The 13,591-nt window shown below is 32.5% G+C and overlaps 1 protein-coding gene across 4 annotated transcripts in view; it reads right to left on the reverse strand.

Moving 5' to 3' along the window:
- The window catches only part of LOC145305445 (uncharacterized), a 344,737-nt gene extending 332,245 nt beyond the window's left edge, over positions 1 to 12,492 (reverse strand). For all 4 annotated transcript variants that reach the window (XR_013874599.1, XR_013874598.1, XM_080147092.1 and 1 more), the window contains exon 1: positions 12,472 to 12,492. The gene's annotated coding sequence lies outside the window, so the exon portion shown is untranslated. The remainder of the gene's footprint in view (positions 1 to 12,471) is intronic.
- Between the last annotated feature and the right edge of the window lie 1,099 nt (positions 12,493 to 13,591).

Consider the following 13,591-nt stretch of genomic DNA (forward strand, 5'->3'; position numbering starts at 1 on the left):
TAGTGGTGAATGATGTGGTACCACCACTTAAACGACTTTGGACTTCCAATCCAAGATTATGAGTATAGTCCAAGTTAAGCTCTTGCCTTACAAAAGTTTTAATAGAGTCTGTGATGTCTGTCTTTGCAAGATCTTGAATTAGAGTAAGTCTGAAGTTTAAGTCTGCTTTAAGCTCTTCTAAGTTCGTGATGGCTAAGTTGCTCAAGCTATCAACATAAGAGTATTCTGCTGTTTGCACAAAGTTAGCTGCTTTGGCATGAAGAATTATACCACTTACAATTTGTGGTACTATCTCCGCAAGCAATAACTGTGTAAAATCAAACTTATCATGATCTAGCTTATAAGAAAGTTTATTTACGTTATTAGTCACTTCAATGCTGTTAGAACTTATTAAAGGAGTTACTGTTTCAATAGCTTCCTTGATTTTGCGGATAAGTTTTATTACTTCATTAAGCAAGTCCTTAATCTTTTTGGTATATAACTTGCCTATAAGTTTAGTTTGTGCTGAAGTGAATGTGCGTCCATCATAGCTAATGTCTAATTGAGTCTTCAGGCCATCATAGATTGCTATTTCAGGCGCTGTATTGTCTACAGATATATCAACTTGAATGGATCGAATTGCTACAGCCGTGTAGCCTATATATTCTCCACTTTGATAGTGAGTGGGTATCAAGTCTGTCATTGTGTCTGCTGTTGTACTATAGTAGTACGTACTTAGTATTATTAATATTATCTTAGAATACATTGTTAAACAGTTAAGTTTATTTAATAGATGCTTATATCCACAATCAAAAGTTACTTTTCTGACTGGTACACTTACACTAATAGTTAAGGTCTTCACTGCTTGGAGTTCTATGATAAACTAACTTATTTTTCCAAAATCTATTTATTATCCCACTTTCGCTACTGCTAGATCCTGAGTGGGCGTTTCCGGTTTCTAACTATAATTAAAGTTTTTGACATATTTTTTTTGTATGTAGATTGGTTATAAGCTTAATAACTAATCAAGTTCATCTTAATTCAAGGCATATATATATAGGTTGTCTAATAATATTTTATGCTTTTGTGATTTACGTAGTTTGCATTAGATATTTTAACTTTTAACTCAATTTTGTATATATTGGGTTACGCAGTGACATGCGTATATTTGTACAGTTTGTATTACACGTTTGACTCTGTTTAGATTATACAGATTCAAAACTTATACATATACAATTTTCCTTTTATATATTTTTGTGTATAAATATTTTTGAAGGGATCGACTTATTTAGTCGACGTGTATTGTATATGGTTGGTCTCCCCCTGTCAAGAGAGAAGACGTAAATTTTACCACTGGATATATAACCTTGAGTGGGAAAATTCTACATAAATTATGATATATCTGTTATCAGATTAGAATAACATACTATTATATTGTTCCCGAGTTTACAGGGTAAACGGAAATGCAAGTGATTGTTATTAGACTTGATTTATATCTCTCGAAATCTGATATTATAATTTATGTTTAATGTTTTATGGATATGAATTCTGTACGTGTGCAGAATTATAGGCTTTGTATTAATTAAATTTGCATTTTGTTATAATGACAGTCATTCTGCTGTTTATTTGTGCATAAAGGGATGACTGTGCACCTATTTTTAGTCGCAGAATTTGCTTTGGCCAAAATTATAAGCGGAAGCGTCTCGTTTAGTTAATTATCTTTAGTCCATGACTTTATTGTAAGACTTTATAATTACTCTTTTGTATTCTCTATGAAAGTGTCAAAATATTAGCCAATTGGTTTGAAACTCTTTGATTTTGAAAGGGTATTTAACTTGTCTGTATTTATATCAGATCTCCTTTCAACCATGTTTATTTTGAAAACTTGCAATTTATTAATACTGTGAGAGGATATGTGTGATATTAGGATTGGTTTACGTGGAAAGTATTTAGTTAATTTCATGAATTTTCTGTAAGTTTACCTTTATATTTTTTTTATGTGATTTTTAGTTGTAATGTTATTTTTAGTTAGCAATTAAAACAGGTTTTGGCATCTTTTAAACTGTTTTTAACCTATTTTTAAAACATATATCAAAAATATACTATGACACCAGTAGAATTAAACTGCAGAGCCTAAATTTGAATTAAGTCCCCAATTAACTTTTTTGAGGGGATTTAAAAATTAATTTTACTGTTGCTGTGGTCTTTTTTGATCAGAGCAAAAGGTCTTTTTTTATTTGGGTAAAATTCATAGCTTTTAGAGTGTTTTGCTTCATATATATAGTATTCTGGTATAGAGTAAAATTAGGCCTTTTGATTTCATCTAAATTAATTCATTAAAAACTTAATTATTTACAATATATCAATGAATTAACTTTATTGTGCTTGTTTTCCATCACTTATTTAAAACACAAAAAAATTGGCTGTAAAGGGTTAAATAGTGAAAGATGACAACAAACGTTTACGCAATACAACAAATTTTTTTTTGTCACATATACAAATATGACAAAATATAAGATTATTCAAACTTATTTTTTTAAATATTTTTAAAAAGCATGTATCTTTTATGTGTATAGTTTTCATTCTTTTCATTTTAATTAAATAAAAATTATTTAACTACATTGGAAATAAGTCACTTTGTGAAAAAACTCTTTTTTGAATTGTAAAAAACTGAAATGAAACAAGGCTTCTAATTGGTTCAGACTTCAGAATAATATGCTTTATTTTAATGTTAAATTTCTTCTATATAAATTATTGTTTTAGAAAAAAATTATTTGCATCGAACAGAGTAGAGTTTTTATTATTGTATTGATATAATCTGAATCACATCAAATTGTTCTGTAAGAAACAATTTAACCCCAAACTAAAAAATGCTTTTGCTTCCATCAAAATGATCACAGCAACATATAAAATTGATTTTTAAATCCCCCAAAAAAAGTTTATTGGGGACTTAATTCAAATTTGGGCTCTGCAGTCTGATTCTACTGGTGTCATAGTATATTTTTGATATATGATAAAAAAATAGGTTAAAAACAGTTTAAAATAGATATAGGGGAGTTTTATTATTTAAACTTTTAAATATCCCTGTTTTATCAAAAATTGCGTACAGCATATAATATCGCGTAAGGAAAGAAGAGCAAAAGTGTTCCCTTCTTATAGTATGAGTTATAATTAGTTCATATGGTTTATAACTTAAATATTTTATGGTATTATTATTAGTTGTGTTGCTGTTATAGCAGTTCAAATCTAATTTGGTTAGAACTGTAATATGCCTGTTAATCATTTGTTGACAAGATGCATTGGTATTTGGGTTATGTTATAGTTCTGAAGTTTAAAGTTTTTAAAGAAGTCTGAGTACAATATGCAAGAAAGAAAACTTAATCTTGTTTTGATTGAAATTTTCTTTGAGGGTAGGCAATGGTTTTTGCTTAATTACTAGATTTTTAAATAAAATCATTGATGGGTGAAATTGTGGCATATCACAATGTATACTGTTGCTGTGTTCTTAAATAAGAGCATTAAAAATATAGTTTTGTTCGTACAGATCCTAATCGATAGTTTTTGTCTTTATCACAATTATATACAAATTAGATGCACTTTTGCCGCAGCATAGTTTTGGGTACATGTTTCAGGCATTATTAAAGGCTGATGGGTTAAGTATCCTGGATGTGTTTCTTAGACTTAATGTTAACTGCAAGGTTACTTGGGAATTATAATTCATAGGGTTTTCGAGATAATTAAAATTTAAATTCAAGCGATTCAATACTGTTTTCCCTTGCTTGCAAATGCAACGATAAGCTTGGTATCTTATCACCAGGAGTGATATAGTATTGTATGCTCATATAAAGATTAGATCAGGTGATAAAAGTGGTCTGTGAGTTCTGATAATGCAGTGTATAATAAGACTATTACATAAAAGCTAGAGGTGGTACTAGCCTTATTTGACAGGGTTATTTTACATGTCAATGTGCTAGTTAATTCTACCAAAACTGGTCCAATTGCCAAACTTTCTTAGTGTCCTCTAAGTTTCACCATTGTGCTAGGATTGAGACAAAAGCTCATCCAACCCGAAAGTATAAGTGAGATCGAATGTGCTATAGGTTCATTTATGCCTATTGTTGTGAATATGCGCGTAAAAAGTCTCTTTTTTTTTTTTTCAGTAAAATCTGTAAGTCCATATATCTTTTGAAAACTGCTATGCTTGTTTTCAATTTATACTGCGATAGACATGTAAACCTAGAACCAAGGAAAAGTTACAACTTTTCAAGGTAAGTGAAATTTTCTCAGACTAAATTTTCTATCTTTTATGTGCGTATTCTCCACAACTTTCTTCAGAATATTCAAAATGTATGCTCAGTAATTCTGACTTCGGTTTTAGATAGTTCAATCAATTTAATGATACTCCCTAAGTATACTGGGCTCCTGGGGTGGAGTGTACTATCTAGGTCATGTCCTTAATATATATATTTTTGTTTTACAATTTTGTCTTGTCTGTCTTAGGTTGAGTTTTAGTGTAAAGTTTGCTTCACAAGTAATGATAGTCTTTAGACAAAGTCCCAGTGGTATTTTGGCACTGTTGATTGTTCAGGACCTTTTCTTTTGTCTACATGTGAATGTATGAAGATTTTAGAATTATGCCATAAAACATTAGCTATATTACTATTCAAGTTTCTCTCTCTTTTTTTTTTTGAAATAGTAGTGTGTGAAATTTTCAATCTTGACCATACACCTTAACCTAATTTCTACAACATCATCTATGTGTTCAATGAATTTACTGTATTCAGGAGTAGATGAGACTGGAGTTTTTATTTAGCATTAAGATGATAATCAGATTAAGATCACTCATGATATGTGAGTGCCCTTGTTCGATAGCTGTATGAATTAAAGTGTATCTATCAGCTTAATAAGTTAATCAATGTAATTATTGATTTTGTTTTTCAGATTGGTATAAGAGTATTATTGGGTTGGCTACTAGTAATTAGAGTGATCTAATTAATAGCTGGCGTGTTTCGTGCTATGGCAAGTTGATCCAATTCGTCATCAGATTCGTCTACTTCTGGTAGCATAGGTAGTCCATATATGAATGATCCTGAGAAGTCAAAATCAACGACTACCTCTCTGACAATAGATTGGTCGCTGGACTCTATGTAACCAGTGATAACTGTGTTGGTGATAGTGTGATTGGAGTTGTTGATTATTAAAGCTCTGCCACTGAGTTGTCCATCATCATTGATAATGAGTTGTGTTTGTCCAGGTAAGATTTTAATTCCTGCATTTTCGTTTGAAATATGATCGTCGCTGAGGATTACTTGTGTTCCAGGTGCTAGGTTGAAAAAGTGGTTGATATTCATTACTATCACTTGGGTTTCTTTAGCTTTGATCTTTTTAACTACTCCTGTACAGAGCTGGAGCTCAAGTTCAGAACAGAAGATACTGCTCAGCGGTCCTTCAGGGTGAAGAATAGAATACAAACACGGTGCTAACCGGTATTTGTCTGTGACAGGCGTCCATGTTAGCTGTAGGCTTCTAATACCATTTAGTCCAATTATCAGAGGTGCGACATCCTCATGGTCTTCAGCTACAATTGAAAAGGGAATTGGGTAATGACGGCTTGAGAGTGATGTGGGGCGAATCATGAGAGTTACTTCTCTGGGTTCGGGAATCTTGTGGTCTGCACATGTAACTGGTAGATCATGACTTTCTTCCAGCTGATTTTTATCATCGTTCATTACTATGCCAAACAACTTGCTATAGTACCTGGCTGATATGATGTTTTTATCTGTTGCTGAGTCAAGTAAAGCTGTCATGCGTACATCATAGTCATATTTACAATCTATTTCTTCTGGCATACAACCAGAGCAATGAAGGTACAATTTTCTTTCTTCCTCCTTTGTTGGTGTAATGTTATCTCTTACTTGATCTTTAGGCTCATTGGGAATTATTTTCGCTGTGGTAGCTGTGATTCCACTGAGGTTACAATCTCTAGATGATTCCTCAGCATTGGCTTTAGCCCAGTCTTCATATGTTTGCCTGAAGACACCACTAGGTTTCACCTTACCACTATGGTATAATTCCATCATGGCTGGCCTTCCAGGACATAAGTGTCGAGAATGGTATAACTCTTTACCATATGTCTTATAACAGTTTGTACAGAAAGCTGATGTCAATACCGTTGGGTATAACCGCCCTGTATCATCGCATAATAATCTACATCCATCAGATATGTTGTGAGAATATTGTCCACATGCTACACAGTAGCGTCCAGGTGATAACCTATAAGAAGCCTGATAATCCCGCTTGGTATTCCTCTGAAAATGCCTGTCCCTGTTATCTCTGTGATGAGGTTTGGGATTGGGTGATTTTGTAGCCATTTCTTTAACGGTGGATTTTCTTCTATGATAATTTGAGATGGCCTCTATTTTGGCAATTTGTCTGTCTCTGTAGTTAGCTCTTCTCTCTTTAGATTTCGAAGTGTTGGTGGTGTGGATTCTCTTGTGTTCTATACTCGTTGTACAGTTTGTGCAGAGATTCCTTCCAACTTCAAGTGAACCACTCGTGTTAGGTCTACCAAGTTGTATTGTGTTCAGTTTCTGCGAGAGTAGAAGTTCTTCTGCTGGTTCTGCTACTTTTGTCTGCCTGCGGGAAACAGTTTTCCATGAGTCTGTTAAGTTAGCTTGAGTTGATAGTGAGGCCAGAGATATTGCATTCACTTCAGGGCTCATACTCCTCTTGCCAATTTGTTCTGATTCTTCTAGATTGGATATTTGTATTTCCTCATAAGCATCGGAGTCTCTAATGTCTGTATCAGCTGAAGGGGTGTTTATACCAGGTGTTGTCGAGCGTCCCCGACAAGGAGTGGTTTCCTTACCAGCTTTATCATCCTGCTGGCCTTGCTTGCGGGCAGATGACATGATAATAGTTGTAAAGTCTTAGAACTAATTGTAAGTTCTTTTAGATGCCAGTGGAATGTTGTACTATTTTTATGATAAAAATAGCGGGAGTTCGAGAGGAGTACAAATAATGAGTATAGTTTAAAACAATCAAGAATCTGTTTAAGTTAACAATTCTTTGCTTTAAATTGTGTTTAGTTATAGATGGGTATGATATATGCTTCACCTATAGTTGTTTCTACGTCGTATATACGTGCGTGTGAGCTTTTGATTGATATTCTAAAGATGTGCGCTAATGCACCCTTATCCTTAATTAAGCTCAACTGTAGAAACACTCCTACTTAACTTTTATATAGTTTTATTTATGGAGTCAATTTGAGCTAGTTAGCTATTCAAATTGGTTATTAAGTTAAGTAATGTTTGCAGCGGAGTTAATTTGGGTATGCTTATATACTATCGCAAATTAACTTTTAGTTTGCTCAGGAGTCGACTTTCCTAGCAAATTATGGTTGTCGAGAAAAGAAACAGCAATTTATAATCCTTGTTGAACTCTTACTTCACTCTAGGATATGTGTTTATAGCCTACGATCTACTTATTCCTGTAAGGCTATTATGAATATAACTTACTAAGGTTCACTCCCAAAGGATCGTCTATATTCTAATAATATTGCAACAATTTTGCCTGAATGTCAAAGATCTCGCCACCTCTTACTTATAGTTGTATTAGGGGTTTCCTTCCAATCCTATAACGTAATTTGCGCAAAATTGGGGCTTCACTTATGACTTCAATTCTTATAACTGTAGTGGGATATACAATTTAGATATTCCTATATTTATATATGTAAAGATTGTTTTCAAAATTATCTGACCGGATGTAATCTAATTATAATTAGTAGTAATACAGTATTCAAGTGCAAGTTTACTCTGAGGAAGTGTGAGATCCTACACTAGGTGGCCAACCTATAATGTGGAGGTTGTCAATCAAACTTCAAAGGAGCCTATCAACTTTGAATTAAACAATACTTATACTTTTTTGAAAACTAATCTGACTGATTTTAGTGCACTTTTTTTCTAACTTATCTAAAAGTAATTTGTTAGGTTATAAAAACTCTGGGCTATATGTAGACACACTTTTATGTTACTTGGTTATAGTCTATGTGCTAGTAAGCCTAAGTAAACATACGTTTCTCGATATAAAAAAGTTTATGATTCCGGATATTTAAAGACAGTAGGGTACTTTTCCGTAGTACTTCTGCTACTTCTTTTAGAGACGTCCTACTCTCCCAAGGTAGGCTGCTGCAACCTCCTGCTGCGTTTGGTGTATAGAACTTTGTCTCTTAAAGTGTGCTATTCAGTACATATAGGGCCTATATTGTTGACTATACTTTTATATCACTAATGGTCACTATCACTAGTAATTAACTTGTCTTCACTTTCACTGCTGAATCCTGGTGGTACATGAAATAGAAATGTTAGCATTAACAAAGCAAGTAAAAATTTAGTTTTCATGTCCTACTTATTGTTGAGTGAACTGTTTATTGTATTTATGTATGTATTTGTAAGGAACATACAAGCAAAAGTTTTCTAAGTTAAGATTGAATTAAAACTTTCTAAGTCAAAATAAAATAGAATCACTCTAAGTCCAAGGTTGGAAAATTTTGACTAAGTCCAAAAAGTTTCTAATGAAATTATTCTAAGTACAAAAATCAACAAATTTCGGCTTAGGGAAAAAAAATTCTGAAAATATTTTAAGTGCAAAATTAATAAATTTTGACTAAATCAAAAAAAGTTTTCTTATTGAAATTATACTAAGTACAAAATTAGTGAATTTTGACTAAGTCCAAAATCTCTCAATGAAATTATGCTAAGTACAAAATTAGTGAATTTCGACTAAGTCCAAAACCTTTCAATGAAATTATGCTAAGTACAAAATTAGTGAATTTTGACTAAGTCCAAAACCTTTCAATGAAATTATGCTAAGTACAAAATTAGTGAATTTTTTTTCTTGAGACAAAAGAAATAGAATTACTCTAAGTCCAGACGTGGAGTATTTTGTCCGAGATGAAATTTCCTAACAGTTCATTCACAAAGCTACTTTAGAGATTGCCTATAAGTCAAAAGAAATAGAATCACTCTAAGTCCACTATTGGAATATTTTGACTAAATGCAAATCTCGCTAAGTTAAGGATTTTAAAATTATAAAGTATTAGAGTGTTAGAATTATCCTTCACCAAAAGAAATAGAATCTCTCTAAGTCCATAATTGGAATATTTTGGCTAAGACAAAAATACTCTTAGACAAAATTTTCTTTTAAGTGTGGTAAATGAAATTTGTTAATCTAGTTGGAAAAATCGTAATTATTACAAGTCCGAATTTTGGTAAATTTCCAACCAAGTTCACAATTTCATAGAGATTACTATAAGTCCAGAAATTCGAGATTCTCTCTGTAACAAAAGAAATAGAAATGGTGCTAAGTCCAAAAGTGGAATATTTTGCTCAGAGTCTCAGGAAGTCTCTGGAGTTATTTCTCTGATTGCATACAGCAATTTGTCTACACTTATATCATTCCGACCGATCGATGTTGAGAATATCTTTGAGACTTTGAAATATTTTGTTTAACTCAAAATTTTTGGAGGCAATAGTTATTTTGATACATCCGCGTATAAATCAGAATTGCATTAAGAATATAAGTCCTAGGCATGTATAAGTAAGTGCAAATCTCAGAAAATCGGTTCTAACGGCACCAAAGTATTAGTACAGTTTAACTTGAGTATAAATGCTACAAGTTTGTAATAATCTTTTGGCCCTTTACTACGACTCAAGAGTACTAACTGCTTTCGGCATATTGTTTCAGAAACATGGCTCCAAAGACAATATGTATCCCAACTAACAGCGTTTCCCGTGTTCTATAGGATTTGCTCCTAAGTTTTCATTTAATAAGGCAGTTCAAAATGGTCCTTTCCAAATAGTATTTTGATAGCTTATAAATGAAAAGTTACTCCATGCTTGATTCTTAATAAGTTCTAGTTTAAGTATCAAAGATTCAAGTATTTCAACACTTAGAGAATTCCCGAATAAGTAAAAATCATACTAAGTCCGAAGATTTATATATATATACTCCGCCACCTAGCACAACTCCTAAATTTCAAAATTCTGACTAAGTCCAGAAATCAAAATTTTGCACATAGCTCAATCATAGATTATTCCAAATCAAGTGTTTTACTAAAGAGAGGCGGACATGGAGGTGCCGGTGTGCTGGTATTCTCTAGGGCCTCTAGAGTGTCAACCAGTGCGAGTGTCCTTATAGGGCGGCGACCAATGGCCACAAATATGCTAGCATTCTCTAGGGCCTCTAGAGTGTCAGCTAGTGCAACTGCTCGTACACGAGGCTCTCAATTGCATTTGTGTCGTGCCTTTCAGTCCCTATCTCTTCAAACGCCTCATAGTCCTAACCTTGCTCTCAAATAGTATCACAGGTTTTGGTAAATCCGATTTTGCCATAACTACAATTATTCGATTTTGGTAAAAATACCTGCCTTAGGCGGTTCGGGTACGGTAAGGAAAAAAGAAAAAAAAATTTATGAAGTAAAATTTTTTTCAAGATACAACCGGTAAGTTGCACCATTGTGGGTGCGAATGGGGCGTTTGTCCATAGTTAGGTATGGAGACCGCTCTTCTATGAGTACTACTAAATCCTAATTTTAATGCAATACACATAGACATTCTCATCGTCGGTTCGCTTATTTAGAATGCTTAACCCTCTATTCCCACAAGTATAATACGAATTTGGTTGAGCTGGTGGAAGCTCAACAAAAGACCCACGCGAAGTATTAGGTTGCTTTAACCTAAGAATAAATGGTTGGTTTTGATATTCGATCAGAATCATATAAGTATATTAAGTATTAAGGAAGGAAAATGTTTTTATAAAGTGTATTTATATCACAAGTGCATAAGTTAAGTATGGAAATATTTACAGGATAAGTGTTAAAATTATAAGTAGAGTAGGACAGAAATGTGCCCTAAGTCCCAAGCAGTGAATTGTGCTAAGTGTTAGAGTTCTAACATAAGGCCTGAGCTCAATTCATGCTAAGTACTAAGGGGCCTAAATTTAAACTACAATGCATGCCAAACAACTAAGTCATTACCTTTTTAAAGCCAGAAAGAGAAGTTGATGGTAGGAGAGTTAGTAAATAACTGAATAAATTCAAGAGGTACATGCTATAACATTAGCTCTGGACCAGGATTTTAGTGTTTGTCTGTGCAATTAAATATCTGTGTGTTAATATGTGACGTAAATCAGGCATGGTTGTAGGCATACATATTTGAACTGGTTGTTTATAAGATTACATTAACTATAAACATAATATCTTTAATAAACATATACTATTAGCAAATCACATACAGATTACCACGAATAGGCTAGCGTTACCTATATATGGTGTCATATAGGTAAGGATAGGCCTATGAATGCATAAATTGATACAAATAATGCCTTGGGCCTAGCTAAAGTAATTGTGTCTTGCCCCTGAGTGCTACTAGTTAATTGCAGGGCACGTGTCAATCAAAGGTTCATAATATGATCTATAAAGTGTTAACTTTATATCAAGCATAGATAGATAGTCGTGGATGCGAAGCATTTCTGTAAAAGTCTCATATGTACGTTCAAAGAATTTGAAAATTGAGGATCGCATCTCCAATCTCAGAGATTGCCTTTGCTACATTAGAATATTTTATCAAAACTTTAAAAAGAATAGTTAGAGGAATCAAATTATATTCCACTTGTGGCTACGCTCCTAGAGGCATCTAGGGATACTTGAGATGGTAGGGGTTGAATTAACAACCTCCTCCCCACATTAACTTTCCCAGGATGAAAATCTGTATTGTAAAAGAGAATCATTTTGATTCAACGGTTAGCTAGATCCTTCGGTTTATAACGATTAACGAAACACAAAAACACAGAGATTTTTACTTTATTATAAGGATAAGTATAAGAAATAACGAAAATAGTTCCAAGGATTAATTATCTGTATAAAGATGTTTGTTTTATCAAAGACAACGCCTCTTTTCATCATATTTACTTTAACAAACTAATTATCTAAAATTTTGATTAGAAACTCCGCCCATTTATTATGAATCAGGTGTGTGAAAACTTTATAAGACTCCGCCTTTTTCATTATGTTTACATTGAAGATTCTTTATCTGTAATATCCATGAAATCTCCGCCTCTTTCCATGTGGTTAATCACAGGAATCTAAAAGGATAAGACAAAGGACGATACATTGATGAACATCCCAAATGATGATACACAAAATTACCGCTTCTCTAGATTACAATTAGTGGTTTAGACATCCAACCAATCAAAATTTAATAAAAGATATTTTAAGACTTTGGACTTTGGGGACTAGAGTAAAAAACAGCCCAATGTCTCTTTTCTTCCTGGGAAAATCATCATTTTAGATCAGCGGTAAAAAGACGAATTTATATATTAAATATGTTTGTATTTTTCAAATCTTCTAATAGTTACAGAAAATCTTCACCCATATAAATTGAAAAAAGTCACTTTAATCTAAATATATTTTGAATTTGAAGACTTTTAACAGTATCTTGTAGAAGTGAATAAAGCAATTTCTTTTTATCAACCATGTAAAAAAGTCCAAAATAAAAGATTCATATGACTATTAACTATCCCCTTTTTAAAAGATTTTAATATAATTTCTTATATGAAACTCAAAATCTCCGCCTATTTTAATATAAAACTCATAATTATGTTTCAGCTGTGTGAAAATTCTTGAGTAAATAAAAAAAATATTAGGTAAATTTCAGGGAGAGAAGGGACATTGTCCCCAAAGTTTTATGATAACGTTTTTGTATTCTTTGACTTAACAACGCCAGGAAATTTTATTGAATTTGGATTGGTTGGTTCATTAAAATGAGTGTCCAAACGTTTCAACCACTAATAAAGGTACTAAGAAAGAGAGGTAATGTCTAAATGAGCCAATAAATGAATCGCATCGGAGCATACATGAAATCTCATTGGTTGAATTAAACTGACGTTTTCTAGTTTTTTCATTAGAGTTAACTAGAGCTGTTCTTTATATTGTTGTTTCACATCTATGTTTATCTGTGCATTAATAATAAATATGCTTCATCTATTGCAATCGTTGTAAAAAAATAAAAATACCTTTATGAATTTAAGTTAAAAAAATTATATTTTTTTCTTGAGTTTCTATTAAAACAAAAAAAAATATCTCGGACTTCAAATGTACATGATTTATAATCTTTAATTCGTAATTCGTATCTATTATAAACATTTAAAATACATAAATTCATAATTTGTTTGATGTTTACCCTGAAATAAGTTATATAAAAATAAAATAACAACAAATAGCAATTCAACAGTACGTTCGTTATGTTTTCAACAGGACCTAGCGTTGTACTGTGTATACACTGTACACACATGTGTAAGAGGAAAGGGCATATTTTTTTCATTTTGTTCATATAAAGAGTCAGCTGTAAATAGTCGCATTTCTTAAGATAAAGCTTTTCTCACGTAAATGATATCGTGTTAAAATTTATTTTCTAGTATAGTGTAAAGCATATTACAAATCCTTTAATAAGTTAGCTATGAATTGTTGAATTCCTTAACCCATTAGTGCCGAGCGCCACTTTTATGGGCCGATCGAGCTGTAAGTTTCAGGGAAGCTTTATAATGGTCAAAACGG

Source organism: Acartia tonsa, chromosome 2, assembly GCF_053477335.1.
Source record: "Acartia tonsa isolate MP-2025a chromosome 2, ASM5347733v1, whole genome shotgun sequence".
In the NCBI taxonomy this organism is placed as follows: domain Eukaryota; kingdom Metazoa; phylum Arthropoda; class Copepoda; order Calanoida; family Acartiidae; genus Acartia; species Acartia tonsa.